Here is a 16,317-nt window from a genome sequence, read left to right on the forward strand (position 1 = left end):
CTAGTCTACCCGCTTGAGCGTCCTGAGCGTGGACCCTTTCTGCTTCCTCTCTTGCTTTAAGTGAAACAGTTCTCCGCTCCTCATAAGTCAACAAAGTATTCAACATCACCTGCAAGTCTCGCCAATCAGGACCATGGTTTTCTCTTATAGTTTCTAACACTTCAGTCACTTTTGCCGGATCTTCCCTGTAAGTCCTTGCCATTTCCTTCCATGGCCTTAAATCAGCCGTGGAAAAAGGGACTTTGACAACTACCGGGGCCCCTTCTGGCCCCACAGCCTGTCTCAGAGGCGCTTGTACTGCCGCTCCTCCCTTCCTAGTCCGCCTAGCTACTGGACTAAAATGATTTTCCTCTTCTTCACTGTTTCCCATCGAACTTTCTCCGTCTCCCCCCTTGGGGATACTAATAAATCCACATCCTCCTCCTCTTCAGGAGGCCCCTTAAGCTTTTTACACCTTTTTCCAATGCTACGTGCTGAACAACACTGTCTCGGCACTCGTTCTGCCTGTTTTTCTAACGCCAATACATTCGTATCTTTTGCTACCGACCCACAACCTTTTCGACTTTTATAATCATTTCTCAAAATGAAAAACAAATCCATATACGGCACCTCATCCCATTTTCCTTCTCTTCTGCAAAATAACATTAACTGCAAAGTAGTATTATAATTTAAAGTTCCATTGACAGGCCATTTTTCTTGGTCCTCTAAAGTATACATTGGCCACCATTGATTACCATACGTTATTAATTTCCTTTGCATAAGTGGATCGCCCCCATATTTTCTCCAGTGACTCAAAATACATCCTAAAGGTGAAGGTCTAATTATTCCGCCTTCCGCGGAAGTTATATTCCCCATTTGTAAACCCTTTTATAAAGTAAGACAAAATTATAGTATCCCTTACAATAATGACCAAAACAGCCAAGAATATTCCAAACTAAAATACCGGGCTCCGGTGATCACCATACTAATGCAGGGAAAACTACCAAGACCGTGGTCGCCAAAAATATTCCAAACCAAAATCCCATGCTCCGGTCATCACCGTACTAACGCGGGGAAAATTACCAAGACTGCGGTCGCCCAAGATTACCAAAGATCACCAAATATATCCCACCGAAGTGTACCACTACAGGTACGACTTACCCGGGGGAATCCAAAAAAAAAATAGCAATGTCTCACCCATGGATATTGACCAGCTACTCACCACCAACCAGGAGATCGCAAGGGGAGTCCCCGGAAAATTCCTCCGGTGCGCGCTGGAGTCCGACCCACGATCCTCTCCCGGCAGCGGCTGGCAGCTGAGCAAAGTCCAACCCAAATCACCGTGGTCCCATCTGGGTCGCCAAAAACTGTTGTCGATTTTAAGCCCTCGAAACACACTAAACAAGCATGTTTAGAGAGGAGACATGGCTTTATTCTGCCCAGGGTGCAGGGTAGATATTTTCCACAAATCAAGCACACCGCCACAAATTCCAGGCTCTCCTTTATAGTACAAAATTAGCAAAACCACGCCTAAAGCCATGCCTAACTAATACATATTCATGAGATTATGTAAGCGTTACTTCTTATCTTCCTTGGCATTCTTCCCAGTCCTTCTGCGCTTGCGCGGGGGTCTCTGGTGGTCGTCGGTGGTCGTCTGCGGAAGTGCCCCCTCCTCATTTTGAAGCAAAGTTCAGTTTCAGGGCACAGGTTTGCTGCTTTATCAGGGACGACCCTGGCAACCATGCCAGTCTTATTAAAACAGTCTTTGAAATACAGTCTTTCAGATCATCCTGACACTGCTTTTCTCAGGGACTAAGGATGATGTATTCCAGGAAGGTTTGGGAGGAACAGAAGAGCTATATCCTTGGTAAGAAAATGACAATTCATCGTTAAGCTTAAAACTGCCTTACACATTATTTACATAATTTGCCACTGTCCAAGGCTTCAGCAGGATGCTCGGGAAGAAGGCAGGGCTGTCTGCAAGTCCTTGGAGGAAAGAGTGCGGAGGATCACCCCAGCCAGCCTCTGCTCTCCCACGCTCCATGCTCCTGCGGGGAAGACGGCAAGGGGAGAGCAAACGGGGCTTTGCTCTGCTGGCCGAGGCAGCTGCCTCACCTTTGCAAGGGTTTTCCTTTTCCTTCGGGTAGCGCAGAGAAAGGAGCAGTGGGAAGGGGTCCGGGAAGGGAAACAGTCCCCCTCAGGGGAGACGGCGGGAGGGAGGACGGCAGACGTCTTCCCCCCTCAGCGGGACTCTCCCTGCAACCCGCGGCAGCCCGGGCAGCAAAGCGCCTCCAGTTCCACAGCTCCCCTCAGCAAACCTCTGAGGCCAGGCCTTTGCTTTCTAGGCACAGAGGGCTCCTCCGTGGCCCTGGCAAAGGCAGGTCTGGTGGCCCTGGCTTCCTCCTTCCTCAGGGCTGCCGCCTGGTCCTCAGCAGAGGGAGCGCGGGCAGAGGGGACTCTGGCGATATGCCGTGGCTCTTGCCACCTGCGTAATGATGGCTCCCCCCACTTCTTTACAGAAGGAGCTTCCCAGGACATTTCGCTACATCAGATTCCAGGTGCAGAGCAACTGGGGAAACCCAGAGGATGTATGTACCGAGTGCAGGTTCACGGGGAGACGGCGAGCCACAACGACCACCCACAAGCCCAAGAGCTCCTTTAGGAAGCATAATAAACCAAAGATGATGTGTGGCAGCTCGACTTGTGTCTGCCGCGTGCCCTCACCCCTTCCTCACGGTGTCCCCCCCCCGTGCCGGCAGCCGCCGCTCTCTGAGCAAGTGAGAGACCCCATTCCTCTTGGCAGCCTGCAAGCACGGTGTCTGCCTGGGCTAGAGCAGAGGGCTAGTCTTTATTTTTCCCCTTCCCGGGCTGTAGTTTGGGGGCTGGATGCTGGATCCAAACGGGGGCTGGATGCTTGAGGCCTGTGCTGGAGCCCACGCGGTGTGTCTGTCCGCGCACACGCGCACACCCGTGGTGCATATGCGTGTGTGCGAGTGTCTGCATGTGCCTGCTGGGAGTACATGCACAGCCTGGCTCACGCTTGGACTTGGGGCGGGGAGCTGCCACAGCTGGACAGCCGCGGGACAGGCAAACCCCACAGGGAGATGTTGACACGCGACGCCTGCGGTCACTCCCGCCGCTGTGCTAAGAGTAGGTGCTGAGAGTGATGCCCCGTTTCCCCGGTGGCCGCGCCTGGGCCCCACAGCACCTCTTGGCACCAGCCCCAGGGATGGGATTGCCGTGTCACAGTGGGCAGTGATGGCCGTATCACTGTGATGTCACTGTGGGCTTGTGACATGGGCGCCCCAGCGGGTACAAAGGAGGCTGCTCCCAGAGCTGGGGGAGCATCTCGAGGAGAACCTCGGTGCTGCTGGGCAGGAGTTTGGAGAGTACTCGCCAACGACCTGTCCTGTGTCCGCCGTGCAGTGGAAGGCCCCCGACGGGAGAGATGAGGGTGAGGGCAGAGTACCCCACAGTCCCCGCAACCCTCGGCTGGGCAAGGGGGTGGCCGGGGGTCTGTGTGTGGCTGTGAGCAGTGGGGGGAAGGCAGGAGCCTGGGCTGAGGCAGGGCCAGGTGGGGAGGAGGACGCGTGTGCTGCTGGGTATGGTGGGGGACCAAAAGGAAGTGGGTCCTGGGGGTTGGGGGCGTGTTGACCTCACAGGGTGGGACGTTCATGCTGGAGGTGTCATTGCAGGGGCCCCACGGGCAGGAGGGACCCCATGAGCACCCGGCACAGCACGGATGGGGAAGCTCCTCCTTTCCCCAGCGGTCACTGGTGCCCCCCACCACCTCCTGCCACGTGCCCAGCACCCAGCTAGCACAGGCTGAGCCGGGTACAGGGCGACGGGGCGTGCAGGATCCTGGCCAGGTGCGGGTGTGCAGATGGCTGATGGGCGCTGGGACATGGGAAGCTGGGGCAGTGCCACGTGCGAGGGGGCGTATGTCTGTGGCAGGGAATCTGATGGTTCCCCATTCCCGCAGGAAGCTGAGGCTCCGGGCACTGATCAAGGAGCCAGCAGAGATTCTGTGCAGAGCTCCACACCAATGGTAAGCAGCAAGGAGCGGAGGTGGTGTGGAGTGGCTCCCGGTCTGTGGGGGCTGGGGCTGCAGACCCTGAGCCTCTGCTCTGCTGTCCGCATGCAGGGGGAGATCCATCAGGATCTGCATGATACGATACAGAAGCTCAACAGTAAGGTTGGTGTCCTCTGCTCTGCCCATGTCCCAGAGGTGTGTCGGCTGGGGCTGAGAGGTTTGAAGGGACTTCTGGAGGTCGTCTTGTCTTGTCCGAGCCCCCTGCTCAAGGAGCATCATCTGGCGCCAGTTGCCCAGTGGCTGTGGGCAAAAGCGTGATTGGGGAGGACATTTTCCCTAGAATATGGGGGCGTCCATGACTTCCCTATGCCTGGCCTTGTGAGTCACCCAGTCTCCCAGTGCCCTGGAGCAGTGGGGTAGCGAGTGGGCACGGCCTTGGGGCTGGGGAGGGGCGAGGGTGCCCAGGTCCCCAGCCCAGCCGCCCGCATGGGACGCCCATTATTTTGCAGTTGGGAAAGCACTACGCCCAGATGGTGGCCTGGCTGCAGGAGGATAAGCAGCAGAATGAGGTAGTGCTGAAAGGGCTGGGGGAAAACGGGTGGGTGCCCACGGGCCCTGGAGTGGGGGGATCGGAGAAGGGCGGCAGCGGGCTCAGGGACTCAGACCCTTCCTTCTCCCAGGTGCTGCATCAGGAAATAAAGCAGCTTGAAGAGGCACTGGAGCAGGAAGAGATCTGGTGAGTTGGGCCCCTCGCCCCACACGGGTGTCCGGGGGGTCTCTGCAGCCCCTGGCGTGATGGGGCTGCCAACGCTAGTGCCAGGCACTGGGGTGGGGGGAATGTGCAGCACGCGGTGTGACAGGGAAGCCCAATCCCTGTCTGGCGTGGTGTATGTTTGGAAGGGGCCCCCTCGCGTGGCCATGGAGGTCTGTAACTCGTCTATAACGAAGCCCTGTTGCCTGCAGCCAGCAGCAGAGGAAGAAGGAGGCAGAGGCGCCAGGGACTGTGCTGCCGGAGGTGGTGGAAGCACAGCTGGTAAGGGGGAGAGCCTGTGCCAGCCCCTGCCCCGGCCAGCGTGGGTCTCGCTGGGGAGAGGGCTCCAGTGAGGTCACAGCCACGCACGGGCTATACTCCTGCACACGGCGGAGGCCAGGGGCACCGTGCAACTCCAGGTGTCCCGACCCTGCGGCAGTGCTTGACAAGTGTCCTTGCTCTGTGTTGACCTGCAGGAGAGAGACATGCTGGCGAGGAGACGCGGCTTCATTTACTGGCTGCAGTGAGTGTCCCCATGGGTCCCCTGTGCCCTGCGGCCCGCTCCCGGGCAGCAGGTGGGATGGGCCGGACACCTGCTGCAGCCGGCGGAGCTCACAGGTCCAGGCTGCTGGGGAGCCGCTGGCCGGCTGTGGACTTTGCAGCTGGGAAGTGCTCAGCGTCGGTTTTCCCTGAGACGGGGTGTTTTCCCAGGCTGGTGGACTCCCACGTCCCACCCTGCCCAAGGGAGCAATGAGAAACGTCTGGGGAGGCAGCCCATGGGGCTCCCAGAACGACCTCCTCCATCCCAAAGGCAAGATGGGGTTGGGGTGCATCCACCCTGCCCTGTCTCTCGTCCCTCTTCTGCCCCACAGGACACTCTGCCTGCTCTTGGTGGGCCTGCAGCTGGCCGTCGGCTTCGCTCTGGCTGCTGCGGTGCTCTACGCCTCCTGGTACGACCCCGAGCTCTTCTACCGCCTGCTGTTGCGTGTGCTGTGTGAGGAGACCTACGCCCACCTGGCATATGCACTGGGAGAGATCCTGCCTGTGGTCAGTGAGGGGCTGCTGCCCTTTTGACAGCCCCCCCAATAAAGCTTTTCCTATCTCCACCTCCGTGGGCTTGCGCGTATTCATTGGGGCGCAGGGAGAGGGTCTTGCCCCACGAGCCGGTCCCCGCAGCCCCTCGAGGCCAGGCCCAGTCTCACCCGCGAGGCACTGGGTGCCACCACCCGCCTGCCGCAAGCCACCTCCCTGCGTGCCAGCCTCACCTGCCCTCCATCCCCGGAGTATTTAGGACGCTGTATCATCAGGTGCAAACCCCCTCTTCTCAGGCCACGGGAGTTTTTTCACTCCACCTTTTTGGCAGCCGTTCAGCACCGTGCAGGCCAACCCCTGTAAGCCTGTCTGAGAGTACTCGGGCTGCAGCAGCCAGGGACACATTTACACGGAGGCCGACAAACGTTATCACCCACAGCCCCCTAGACCCCCCATGCCCTCTCCTTTCCTCCCCACAGCCCCTCACGACCCCAGTCTTTGAAATACAGCCTTTGTTATATGTTTAGGTCATCCTGACACTGCTTATCTCAGGGACTAAGGATCATAGAATCATAGAATCATAGAATCATAGAATCATAGAATCATACAGGTTGGAAAAGACCTCTAAGATCATCGTGTCCAACCGTCAACCCAACGCACCATGCCCACTACACCATGTCCCTAAGGGCCTCATCTACACGTCTTTTAAATACCTCCAGGGATGGTGACTCAACCACTTCCCTGGGCAGCCTGTTCCAAGGCCTGACCACTCTTTCAGTAAAGAAATTTCTCCTAATGTTCAATCTAAACCTCCCTTGGTGCAACTTGAGGCCATTTCCTCTCGTCCTATCGCTAGTTACTTGGCAGAAGAGACCAACACCCACCTCGCTACAACCTCCTTTCAGGTAGTTGTGAGGTCTCCCCTCAGCCTCCTCTTCTCCAGGCTAAACAACCCCAGTTCCCTCAGCCGCTCCTCATAAGGCTTGTGCTCCAGGCCCTTCACCAGCTTCGTTGCCCTCCTCTGGACACGCTCCAGCACCTCCATGTCCTTCTTGTAGTGAGGGGCCCAAAACTGAACACAATATTCGAGGTGCGGCCTCACCAGTGCCGAGTACAGGGGCACGATCACCTCCCTACTCCTGCTGGCCACACTATTTCTGATACAGGCCAGGATGCCGTTGGCCTTCTTGGCCACCTGAGCACACTGCCGGCTCATGTTCAGCCAGCTGTCAATCAGCACCCCCAGGTCCTTTTCCTCTGGGCAGCTTTCCAGCCACTCTTCCCCAAGCCTGTAGCGTTGCCTGGGGTTGTTGTGGCCGAAGTGCAGGACCCGGCACTTGGCCTTGTTGAACCTCATACAGTTGGCCTCGGCCCATCGATCCAGCCTGTCCAGGTCCCTCTGCAGAGCCTTCCTACCCTCGAGCAGATCAACACTCCCGCCCAACTTGGTGTCATCTGCAAACTTACTGAGGGAGCACTCGATCCCCTCGTCCAGATCATTGATGAAGATATTGAACAGGACCGGCCCCAGTACTGAGCCCTGGGGAACACCGCTCGTGACCGGCCGCCAACTGGATTTAACTCCGTTGACCACAACTCTTTGGGCTCGGCCGTCCAGCCAGTTTTTTACCCAGCGAAGAGTGGACCTGTCTAGGCCGTGAGCCGCCAGCTTCTCTAGGAGAATGCTGTGGGAGACAGTGTCAAAGGCTTTACTGAAGTCCAAGTAGACCACATCCACTGCCTTTCCCTCATCCACTAGGCGGGTCACCTGGTCATAGAAGGAGATCAGGTTGGTCAAGCAGGACCCGCCTTCCATGAACCCGTGCTGGCTGGGCCTGATCCCCTGGTTGTCCCGGACATGGCTCGTGAGCACCCTCAAAACCAACCGCTCCATGATCTTCCCCGGCACCGAGGTCAGGCTGACCGGCCTGTAGTTCCCCGGATCCTCCCTCCGGCCCTTCTTGGAGATGGGAGTCACATTGGCGAGCCTCCAGTCGTCCGGGACCTCCCCAGTTAACCAGGACTGCTGGTAAATGATGGAGAGCGGCTCGGCAAGCTCCTCCGCCAGCTCCCTCAGTACCCTCGGGTGGATCCCATCCGGCCCCATAGACTTGTGAACGTCCAGGTGGCATAGCAGGTCATGAACTTCATCCTCTTGAATTATGGGGGGTTTATCCTGCTCGTCGTCCTTGTCTTCCAGCTCAGGGGGCTGAGTACCCTGAGGATAACCACTCTGACTACTAAAGACTGAGGCAAAGAAGGCGTTGAGTACCTCAGCCTTTTCCTCGTCCTTGGTGGCAACGTTCCCCCCCGCATCCAATAGAGGATGGAGATTCTCCTTGGCTCCCCTTTTGTCATTAACATACTTATAAAAGCATTTTTTGTTGTCTCTCACGACAGTGGCCAGGTTGAGTTCTAGCCGGGCTTTTGCCTTTCTAATTTCCTCTCTGCACGACCTAACGTGATCCCTGTACTCTTCCTGAGTTGCCTGCCCCTTCTTCCACAAGTGATAAACTCTCCTTTTTTTCCTGAGTCCCAGCCAGAGCTGCCCGTTCAGCCAGGCCGGTCGCCTTCCCCGCCCGTTCTTCTTGCGGCACATGGGGACAGCCCGCTCCTGCGCCTTTAAGACTTCCTTCTTGAAGAACGTCCAGCCTTCCTGGACCCCTTTGCCCTTCAGGACTGTCTCCTCCCAAGGGACCCTCTCGACCAGTGTCCTGAGCAGGCCAAAGTCCGCCCGCCGGAAGTCCATGGTAGCGGTTTTGCTGGCCCCCCTCTTTACTTCACCAAGTATCGAGAATTCTACCATTTCATGGTCGCTAAGCCCAAGCCGGCCTCCGACCACCACATCTCCCACCAGCCCTTCTCTGTTCGTGAACAGCAGGTCAAGCGAGGCACCTCCCCTGGTGGGCTCGCTTACCAGCTGCATCAGGAAGTTATCCTCCACACACTCCAGGAACCTCCTCGACTGTTTCCTCTCTGCCGTGTGGTATTTCCAGCAGACGTCCAGAAAGTTGAAGTCCCCCACGAGAACAAGGGCTAGCGACTGGGAGACTTCTGCCAGCCTCTGGTAGAATATTTCGTCTGCCTCCTCGTCCTGGCTAGGTGGTCTATAACAGACTCCCAGCAGGATATCTGCCTTGTTGGCCTTCCCCCTCATCCTTACCCACAAGCATTCGACCTCGTCATCACTACCATCGAGCTCTAGACAGTCGAAGCACTCCCTAACATACAGGGCTACTCCACCTCCTCTCCTTCCTCGCCTGTCCCTTCTGAAGAGCTTATAGCCATCCATTGCAGCACTCCAATCGTGCGACTCATCCCACCACGTTTCCGTGATGGCGACTAAGTCATAGCTACCCCGCTGCACAATGGCTTCCAGCTCCTCCTGTTTGCCGCCCATGCTGCGTGCATTGGTATAGATGCACTTGAGCTGGGCTGCCGATTTCTCCCCCGACATTGGCGTGCGGTCCCTAGGCTCTTCTCTAGAGAGCCTGGTTTTATCCCCTTCCCCCTTCGAATCTAGTTTAAAGCCCTCTCGATGAGCCCGGCCAACTCACACGCGAGAATCCTTTTCCCCCTGCGAGACAGCTGAACTCCGTCCGTCGCCAGCAGGCCCGGTGCCGTGTAAACCTCCCCGTGGTCAAAGAAGCCAAAATTCTGCCAATGGCACCAGCCCCTGAGCCACGTGTTGATCCGATGAGTTTTCCTGTTCCTTTCAGTGTTCCGCCCTGCCACTAAAGGGATCGAGGAAAACACTAGCTGTGCTCCCGATCCTCCCACCAGTCGCCCCAGCGCCCTGAAGTCCCTTTTGATCCCTTCGGGACTTCTCCCTGCAACCTCCTCACTGCCAGCCTGTATAACCAGTAGTGGGTAGTAATCGGAGGCCTGCACGAGACTGGGGAGCTTCCTAGTAATGTCCTTCACCCGGGCCCCAGGGAGGCAGCAGACTTCCCTGTGGGATGGGTCCGGCCGACAAATTGGGCCCTCGGTCCCCCTCAGGAGGGAATCACCAATGACAATTACCCTCCTTTTTTTCTTAGCGGAGGCAGTCGTAATTTGTGGGGCTGGCTGCCTCGCCTCGGGCAACCCCCTGGATGGGCCTTCATCTTCGTCCTCGTTCGTCTGGCCCTCAAGTTCCAGAGCCCCATATCTGTTGTGTAGGGGCAGCTGGGAAGGTTGAGGCGAGGAAGGCCGGCCGGGGGTTCGCCTGGCACCCCGAGCAGGGACCTGTGTCCATTCCCCTCCATCGCCTGGGTCTCCTCCTTCTGCCTGCTGGCAAGAGGGCAGGGGTTCTTCCGCTTCTTGCGGAGCCTCCGTGTGCTGCCCTTGCCTCAAGGACGGCAGGGTGCGGCTCGACCAATCTATCTCCCTCTCACGCTCCCTGATGCTCCTTAGCCTCTCCACTTCCTCCTTCAGCTCTGCCACCAGGCTGAGCAGATCATCCACCTGGTCGCAGCGCACACAGGCATCGTCTCTGCTGCCCTCCTGTGCAAGGGACAGCCTCAGGCACTCCCTGCAGCCGGAGGCCTGGACAGATGTGTGTTTGCTGCTTGATCAGCATGTTGATTGCCTAAAATCTTGGGAGTATTTCCAGACTGGTGAGCCCTGCAGTGCATTCTTGCTGTTTGCTTAGGTAACCATATAACTTGTAATAACTTCTTTATGAGTTCTCCATATTTTATTGGAGTTCCTTGTGATGTCAAAGGAGCTCGTTCTTTCCAAATGGCTCCATGAGCATGAACTATCCCGAATACAAATTTAGAGTCTGTCCATATATTGGCAAAATAGCCTTCTGCCAGTTCTAAAGCTCTTATTAGTGCAAGCAGTTCTGCTTTTTGTGCTGAAGTATTTGCAGGAAGGGGTTTAGCTTCCAATTCAGCATTATTCCTTACAACGGCGTAGCCAGCTTTCCGAACTGCATTTATCGCAAAACTACTTCCATCTACAACTCAATTTAGGTCCGAATCATTTATGGGTGTATCTTTCAAATCGACTCGACTAGAGTACACGTGTTCAATAGTCTTAAGACAGTCATTTTGTGTTAATTCTGTATCACCTGGGACAGGTAACACAATTGCAGGATTTAAAGTTGTAGTTACTTTCAATTCCATATCATCTTGCTCTAACAGGAGAGCTTGATACTTCATCGTTCTGCTGGGAGATAACCAACGTCCCCCTTTTTGTTCCAATACGGTAGTCACTGCATGTGGTACCTGTACCAGTATTTTCTGTCCCAGAGTCAATTTCCTGGCTTCCGGAATCAGCAGAACAGTGGCGCCTACTGCTCGCAAGCACGACGGCCATCCTTTACTAACTTGGTCCAATTGTTTAGAAAAGTACCCCACTGGTCTCTTCCATGATCCTATTTGTTGTACCAAAACCCCTGAAGCAATATGGCACCTCTCATGTCCATAAAGTTCAAAAGGTTTTTCCAGATTAGGGAGCCCTAAGGCAGGCGCTGACGTTAGTGCTTGCTGTAGTTGAACAAAAGCAGTGTGACATTCTGGTGTCCATTCTAGTAATTCTCCTGCTTCTTTCACAGCTTCACAAAGAGGTTTAGCAATAAGTCCAAAATTAGGTATCCACCCGGCCATTCCCAAAAAGGCTCGTAACTCTCTTCTAGATGTAGGCTCCGGTATTTGACAACCTGCTTCTTTTCGTTCCAGGCCCAGACTCCGCTGGCCCTGAGCGATAGTAAATCCCAGGTAGGTCACAGTTTGTTGGGCGATCTGAGCCTTTTTCGTAGATACCGTGTATCCTGCCAATCCCAAGAAATTTAAAAGGCTGATTGTAAATTGAATAGCTTCCTCCTGAGTTCGAGTTCCCAAAAGAATGTCATCGACATACTGAAGTAAAGCGACCTCTGAATGATCCTGTGGCCATTTTTCCAGCTCTTTTGCCAGCTGATTTCCAAAAATGGTTGGTCTATTCTTAAATCCTTGTGGGAGCACAGTCCTGTGTTTGCCGACCAGTCTTTGGGTTCTCCCATTCACAAGCAAGTAACTTCTGGCTTCCAAAGTCCAATGGTATACAACAGAATGCATCTTTTAAGTCTAGTACTGTAAACCACTGATCAGATTCCTTGAGAGTTGTCAAAAGGGTATAGGGATTAGCCACTACAGGAACACTACATCCTGAACAATCTGATTTATCGCTCTCAAATCTTGAACCAATCTGTACTCATCTGTATGAGGTTTCTTTACTGGCAAAATTGGAGTATTAAATCCTGATTGGCGTTCACGTAATAATCCATAAATCAAGCATTTTTCTATTAAAGGTTCCAAACCTTTCCTAGCTTCTAGTTTAATTGGATATTGTTTCCATCTTACCGGTTCAGCTCCGGATTTTAACGCAGTTACCACTGGTTCTGCAGTCTGCGATCTTCCGGGAACTCCTGAAGCCCATACCAACGGATTCACAGCATCCAGCACAATTTCCGGAATCTCTTCAGTCTTTTCCATAGTTTCCTGCAACACAAATACTTGCGCCTCCAAGGCTTTATCTTCTGGTATATTCACATGTATTTCTCCTTTTTCAAAAGTTATTTGTGCATTTAATTTACTCAGGACATCTCTCCCAAGCAAGGGCATTGGACAACTAGGGATAGATAAAAATTTATGGGTAAATACCCGATTCCCAATTCCACATTTGAGTGGTTGAAGGAAAGGCCGTATTTCCCTTTTCCCTGTTGCCCCAACAACAGGCATGGTTTGTTAACTCAATTTGCCTTTACATGTATTTAATACTGAATAAGTTGCTCCCGGGTCTATCAAAATTTTTAATTTCTCTTTCCCCAACTCTACTGTAACCAGGGGTTCCGCTGGGGAACCTTTCGAGTCTTCCCCTGGTCCCCATCAATCCGAATCCTGATCCAGAGTCAGCAAATCCGCTGCTTGCGGATCCTCCCTCTTCTGCGGAAACCTGGTTTTGTTCATAAGTAGCAGGCACCCCCTTTTCCAATATCCTTTCTGTTTACAATAAGCACATTGACCTCTGTCTATCGATGTTTTAAACCTGGCTTCCGGGGGAGGTCTAAACCCATTCCTAATATTTCTGCTTGGTGCCCGATTCTGTCTAAACCAACCATTCCCGTTTCCACTGTTTCTGTTTCCCCTCTGCTATAGCCGCCGCCAACAACTGAGCCTTTCAATTTTCCTTTTTAGCTTGTTCTTTCTCCTGTCTTGTCTTTTCCTCCTCTTCTCGGTTATTATATACTCTCCACGCTACTTCCAGCAACTTATCGATAGACCTCGCATCTCCACCCTCAATTTTCTGCAGTTTTCTTCTAATATCTGGATTCAATTGTCCTATAAAGAAAGTAACAAAAGTCAAATTATCTAGGTCCGTCCATTTTCTAGCAACTTCACACAATCTTTCATAAAAGGCCGAAGGAGTCTTGTCTTTTCCTTGAACTACCTGATAGATCTTAGAAATGTTCTTTGGTTTAGGTATAGCATTCTTGACTCCAAATAAAACAAGTCTCTGATATTCAGTAAGCAAGAGCCTCTGTGCCTGACTGTTGGGGTCCCAGCCAGGATTTGTAGAAGGAAAATGATCCTCTAGTCTACCCGCTTGAGCGTCCTGAGCGTGGACCCTTTCTGCTTCCTCTCTTGCTTTAAGTGAAACAGTTCTCCGCTCCTCATAAGTCAACAAAGTATTCAACATCACCTGCAAGTCTCGCCAATCAGGACCATGGTTTTCTCTTATAGTTTCTAACACTTCAGTCACTTTTGCCGGATCTTCCCTGTAAGTCCTTGCCATTTCTTTCCATGGCCTTAAATCAGCCGTGGAAAAAGGGACTTTGACAACTACCGGGGCCCCTTCTGGCCCCACAGCCTGTCTCAGAGGCGCTTGTACTGCCACTCCTCCCTTCCTAGTCCGCCTAGCTACTGGACTAAAAGGATTTTCCTCTTCTTCACTGTTTCCCATCGAACTTTCTCCGTCTCCCCCCTTGGGGATACTAATAAATCCACATCCTCCTCCTCTTCAGGAGGCCCCTTAAGCTTTTTACACCTTTTTCCAATGCTACGTGCTGAACAACACTGTCTCGGCACTCGTTCTGCCTGTTTTTCTAACGCCAATACATTCGTATCTTTTGCTACCGACCCACAACCTTTTCGACTTTTATAATCATTTCTCAAAATGAAAAACAAATCCATATACGGCACCTCATCCCATTTTCCTTCTCTTCTGCAAAATAACATTAACTGCAAAATAGTATTATAATTTAAAGTTCCATTGACAGGCCATTTTTCTTGGTCCTCTAAAGTATACATTGGCCACCATTGATTACCATACATTATTAATTTCCTTTGCATAAGTGGATCGCCCCCATATTTTCTCCAGTGACTCAAAATACATCCTAAAGGTGAAGTTCTAATTATTCCGCCTTCCGCGGAAGTTATATTCCCCATTTGTAAACCCTTTTATAAAGTAAGACAAAATTATAGTATCCCTTACAATAATAACCAAAACAGCCAAGAATATTCCAAACTAAAATCCCTTGCTCCCGTCATCACCATACTAATGCAGGGAAAATTACCAACCAAGACCGTGGTCGCCAAAAATATTCCAAACCAAAATCCCATGCTCCGGTCATCACCATACTAACGCGGGGAAAATTACCAAGACTGCGGTCGCCCAAGATTACCAAAGATCACCAAATATATCCCACCGAAGTGTACCACTACAGGTACGACTTACCCGGGGGAATCCAAAAAAAAAATAGCAATGTCTCACCCATGGATATTGACCAGCTACTCACCACCAACCGGGAGATCGCAAGGGGAGTCCCCGGAAAATTCCTCCGGTGCGCGCTGGAGTCCGACCCACGATCCTCTCCCGGCAGCGGCTGGCAGCTGAGCAAAGTCCAACCCAAATCACCGTGGTCCCATCTGGGTCGCCAAAAACTGTTGTCGATTTTAAGCCCTCGAAACACACTAAACAAGCATGTTTAGAGAGGAGACATGGCTTTATTCTGCCCAGGGTGCAGGGTAGATATTTTCCACAAATCAAGCACACCGCCACAAATTCCAGGCTCTCCTTTATAGTACAAAATTAGCAAAACCACGCCTAAAGCCATGCCTAACTAATACATATTCATGAGATTATGTAAGCGTTACTTCTTATCTTCCTTGGCATTCTTCCCAGTCCTTCTGCGCTTGCGCGGGGGTCTCTGGTGGTCGTCGGTGGTCGTCTGCGGAAGTGCCCCCTCCTCATTTTGAAGCAAAGTTCAGTTTCAGGGCACAGGTTTGCTGCTTTATCAGGGACGACCCTGGCAACCATGCCAGTCTTATTAAAACAGTCTTTGAAATACAGTCTTTCAGATCATCCTGACACTGCTTTTCTCAGGGACTAAGGATGATGTATTCCAGGAAGGTTTGGGAGGAACAGAAGAGCTATATCCTTGGTAAGAAAATGACAATTCATCGTTAAGCTTAAAACTGCCTTACACATTATTTACATAATTTGCCACTGTCCAAGGCTTCAGCAGGATGCTCGGGAAGAAGGCAGGGCTGTCTGCAAGTCCTTGGAGGAAAGAGTGCGGAGGATCACCCCAGCCAGCCTCTGCTCTCCCACGCTCCATGCTCCTGCGGGGAAGACGGCAAGGGGAGAGCAAACGGGGCTTTGCTCTGCTGGCCGAGGCAGCTGCCCCACCTTTGCAAGGGTTTTCCTTTCCCTTCGGGTAGCGCAGAGAAAGGAGCAGTGGGAAGGGGTCCGGGAAGGGAAACAGTCCCCCTCAGGGGAGACGGCGGGAGGGAGGACAGGCAAACCCCACAGGGAGATGTTGACACGCGACGCCTGCGGTCACTCCCGCCGCTGTGCTAAGAGTAGGTGCTGAGAGTGATGCCCCGTTTCCCCGGTGGCCGCGCCTGGGCCCCACAGCACCTCTTGGCACCAGCCCCAGGGATGGGATTGCCGTGTCACAGTGGGCAGTGATGGCCGTATCACTGTGATGTCACTGTGGGCTTGTGACATGGGCGCCCCAGCGGGTACAAAGGAGGCTGCTCCCAGAGCTGGGGGAGCATCTCGAGGAGAACCTCGGTGCTGCTGGGCAGGAGTTTGGAGAGTACTCGCCAACGACCTGTCCTGTGTCCGCCGTGCAGTGGAAGGCCCCCGACGGGAGAGATGAGGGTGAGGGCAGAGTACCCCACAGTCCCCGCAACCCTCGGCTGGGCAAGGGGGTGGCCGGGGGTCTGTGTGTGGCTGTGAGCAGTGGGGGGAAGGCAGGAGCCTGGGCTGAGGCAGGGCCAGGTGGGGAGGAGGACGCGTGTGCTGCTGGGTATGGTGGGGGACCAAAAGGAAGTGGGTCCTGGGGGTTGGGGGCGTGTTGACCTCACAGGGTGGGACGTTCATGCTGGAGGTGTCATTGCAGGGGCCCCACGGGCAGGAGGGACCCCATGAGCACCCGGCACAGCACGGATGGGGAAGCTCCTCCTTTCCCCAGCGGTCACTGGTGCCCCCCACCACCTCCTGCCACGTGCCCAGCACCCAGCTAGCACAGGCTGAGCCGGGTACAGGG

Source organism: Calonectris borealis, chromosome 30, assembly GCF_964195595.1.
Source record: "Calonectris borealis chromosome 30, bCalBor7.hap1.2, whole genome shotgun sequence".
Taxonomy (NCBI): Eukaryota; Metazoa; Chordata; class Aves; order Procellariiformes; family Procellariidae; genus Calonectris; species Calonectris borealis.